The sequence below is a fragment of the Macaca fascicularis genome, chromosome 10, assembly GCF_037993035.2.
Source record: "Macaca fascicularis isolate 582-1 chromosome 10, T2T-MFA8v1.1".
Classification (NCBI taxonomy): Eukaryota; Metazoa; Chordata; class Mammalia; order Primates; family Cercopithecidae; genus Macaca; species Macaca fascicularis.
The window spans coordinates 39,988,341-39,992,500 of record NC_088384.1 but is presented as its reverse complement, the minus strand read 5'-3'; positions in this window follow the sequence as shown (position 1 = coordinate 39,992,500).

Genomic DNA, 4,160 nt, shown 5'->3' with positions numbered 1-4,160 from the left:
CCCGCAGGGGGCTAACTCGGGCAAGCAACCCTCAGGCACGGCCGGGCCACCAGGAAAACACGGCCACGGGATCCCACCGCCACAGACACGAGGGCGGTCCCGCGGCGCCCCGCCTGGGACGCCGAACGGCCCTTGGGCAGCCCACCGAGCAACCCCCTCACGAGCCCCGGGTCCCACCACCGGCGGCCCCGAAGCAACCTCAGCCACAAGCCCAACACCAGGGGCCACATGTCGCCCGTTTCTCGTCCGTCCCGGACCCGGTCCCGCTCCGGGAGACCGGCGCGCCGCCCCGTGGGGACGGCTCGCTCCCCAAGGACCAGGCGGCCCCACACCCCGCGCCACGCGAACGCGGTCATCGGCAGCGGTCGCGGCTCGGCACGGGAGCGGGCGGAGAGCCGGCTCACAGCGGGGAGCGGCGTCGCGCGCCAGACGGAGTGCCACGCGCACCCGCCGCTCGCAGCAGCCTTCCCATCCGCTAGGACGTCGGGCCCGGCCCAGCGGGATCCTCCCCCAACTCGGAAGGGGGAGGCGCGGGCCACAGTAGACGACGAGCCGCGCGCTCGGCCCCCACCGCGGGGTCCGGCGGAACCCTCACTGTCCCCCCACCTCATCCCGTCGAGGCGGGGACAGCGGAGGAGGAGGGTTCTCTGCAGGCGAGTCGCTACGGCAGCGCTACCACAACACAGAGAGAGGCGGCGGGCCGGGGGATCCGGTACCCCAAGGCACACCTCTCGGATCGCTAGAGAAGGCTTTCTCACCGAGGGTGGGTCACGCTCCCCACCCGCCAGTCGCCCCTCGTCGGGCCCGCAGAGGCACTCAGGGACGCCTGGGGAAGGGAGGGGGCCTGCGGCGCGAGAAGAAACCTGCGGCAACCTTGAGCGTTTGCGGTCAGGGCAGGGGCCCGGCCGGCGCGCGTGCGCACAGCCCCCAAGGCCCCCCGCCGTCCACCCACCTCCTTTCTGTGAGGCAAGGCGCCTCCAGTTAACCCACACACGACCGATCGGAGGCAGAACGGCAGCCCCTCGGCGGCCGGCCGGCGCACGCGTGGCCGGCCCGAGCCCACCGCAACCGCTCACACGGCCCGCGCTCACCCGCCAGAGGGGAGCACGGGACGTGCGCTCGCCAGACCAGGCGGCGCCCTTCCCCGCGTGGGAGGGGCGCGTCTCACTCAACCGCCTCGACCCGCACAGCCAACGCGCTCCCTCAGGACCCACGCGCGGACACCACGGCGGCGACCGGAGGAGGGGGCGCTGGGGGCGGGAGCGACACACCACCGCTCGGCCTCGGGCACCTGAGAGACAGCCCGGGGCGCTCCAGGAGCACCGCAAAGGCCCAGGCGGAGCCAGCGCTCGTGCAATACCCGAGAGGGCAGCACGGCGGGCCAGCGGGACAGCACCCCCACCGCCGCGGAGGGGGGCGGCCCACGAGGCGACGACCACAAGAGGCGAAAGCGAGGGGTGCCTGCTGCGTCAGAGGACCCCCGCCGACCCACGCCGGACGCCACGAGGCAGGCGGCGGGGTCGGGACAGCGAGGTCGGGCCGGGTTCCGCACCCCAGTGCCTCCCAACGCACCGCCCACAGGCGGGGATGGGAGACGGGGGAAACCCCGCGGGCGGGACGAGAAGAACGGGTCTCATTCACCACGAATGCCCGCCCCTCGCCCGTCGCGGCTCGGTCCCGGCCCGGGAGAGCGTGACATCACCACATCGATCAGGGAAAGCATCCCCGGAGCAGGGTCGGCCGGCCAGCCACAGCCTCCCCAGAGGCCAGCGAGCAGATCAGCCTGGCCATCCCCAGCCCCAGGACAGGGGCGGCAGACAACCCGGCAGAGACGAGGAATGCCTGACACGCACGGCACGGAGCCAGCGGGAGTGGGGTTGTCACGGCCGCCCCAGGTGCCCGCAGCGGGGAGCGCACGGTGGCACGGTAAGCCCGCGCCACCTTCCCCGCCGCCCCCAGGTGGGTCAGAGACCCGGACCCAAGGCGGCACCGGGAGCTGGGACGCTCGGATGCATGAGAGACCGGGCACACGGGCCCCAGCAGGCGGCTCAAGCACGAGCAGGGCCGGCTAGCCGGGTCACCGGGAGGCCGAAGACCCGCGACGCATCCAAGAGACCCAACCTCTCCAGCGACAGGTCGCCAGAGGACAGCGTGTCAGCAATAACCCGGTGGCCCAAAATGCCGGCTCGGAGTGAAACATATACCTCCCCAGGAGACAGGAGGTCGAGTCACCGACCACGCCGCCGGCCCAGGGAACCCGCGACACGGGCATCTGTCCCCAAAATCGCCACCATCGCAGCCAGACACGGAGCACCCAGGGCCCTCTGGTCGACCCCAGGACACACGCCGGAGCAGCGCCGGGCCAGGGACGTCCTCCCGGCCACCCGTGCCACGCAGGGGCCGGCCCGAGTCTCCAGAGCGAGACTCGGAAGCGTTTTCGGCCGTCCCCTCGTACGACCGGGACACACGAGGGACCGAAGGCCGGCCAGGTGTGACCTCTCGGGCCGCACGCGCGCTCAGGGAGCGCTCTCCGACTCCCCACGGGGACTTGCAAACAACAGGTCACGGCAGAGGGACCGCTCCCCGGCACCCGGGGGACGAGGCAGGACGGTCCCCGGCTCCCCACGGGGACTTGGAGAAAAAATTCGGCCGCTGCCTCAGACGGCCAGGATGCGCGCGGGCCCGCGACCGGGCCGGGAAGGGTGTCCCCAGCCTCCCGCCCCAAGCCCGGTGGGTCCCCGCGGGTCGCGGGTCAGGCCTCGGGAGCCGCGGCGTGCTGGTCGACCAACCCCGGCAGCCCCACACCCGGCTCTGGCCCGAAAGCGCAGCGACAACCTCTCCCCACATAAGCCTGCACGCCTGAGCTCTGACTCACAAGTGACGCGCCAGAGCTCTGGCGCGACCGGGACAGCCCGGCTGACGACCGCGGTCTTTCCGGAGCTCTGCCTAGCTCACAGCGGGGACGGTCCCCTCCCTCGGCAGCTGCCACCGCAGCTCCGGAAGCCAAGGGAACGATATAAAAGCGGCCGCCAGATGGAGTCCGACAACCGTCGCGAACGTCACCAAGACAGATCCGGATGGCAGGCCGGCCCGCGGACCGCAAAACCGAAACCGTGAGTCGAGAGACGCTATCCCGAGGCCGAAAACGCAGCCCCTGTACCCCAACCCCACAGAAACGGTCCCCAAACCCTGTCTCTGCATGGACCGCGACACAGTCAGAAGACAACCCACGGCGTGTGGATGTTCGGAGAGGCATCTCGGTGGGAGAAACAACAAGCAAGGACTCGGTCGCGGGTCGTTGAGGACACAGGGAGACACAGAATGCGTAGGCTCTTCCTGAATCCAGACAGAGAAGGAGGGAGGGAGGGAGGGAGGGAGGGAGGGAGGGCGGGCGGGCGGGCGGGCAGGCAGGCAGGAAAACATAAAGAAGGAAACAGAGAAAGAAAGAAAGGAAGGAAAACCTAAAGGAGAGAAAGGAAGAAAAGAGAAGAGAAGAGAAGACAAATATCAATATAAGTACTTACATTTGTATATAGGTATAACATATAAAACTACATTAAAATAGAAAAAAATTTATATGCATACACATGAATAAACAGATAAAAATGAATAAATAAAAAATAAGGTAACATAACATAAGCAAATAGGCCAGGCGCGGTGGCTGACGCCTGTGATCCCAGCACTTTCAGAGGCTGGGGGAGAGAGAGAGAAAAAAAAATGAAAGAAAGAAAGAAAGAAAGAAAGAAAGAAAGAAAGAGAGAGAGAGAAAGAGAGAGAGAAAGAAAGAAAGACAGAAAGAAAGAAGAAAGAGAGAGAGAGAGGGAGAAAGACAGCGAGAAAGAAAGGCGAGAGAAGAAAGAAAAAAAAAAGAAAGAGGAAAGACAGGAAGAAAGACAAAGCAAGAAAGCAAGATAACAAGACAGCAAGAAAGCACGACAGAAAGAGAGAAAGAGACAGAAAGAAAAAGCAAGAAAGCAGCAGAGAGAGAGAGAGAGAGAGAGCGCGCGAGCGCGAGCGAGCGAGCGAGCAATCGAGAGAGAGAGAGAGAGAGAGAGAGAGAGAGAGAGAGAGGAGGAGGAGGCGGCGAGGCGAGGCGAGGCGAGGCGAGGCGAGGCGAGGCGAGGCGAATCTACCTGCTTTCACTACATGTGGGGAGAATC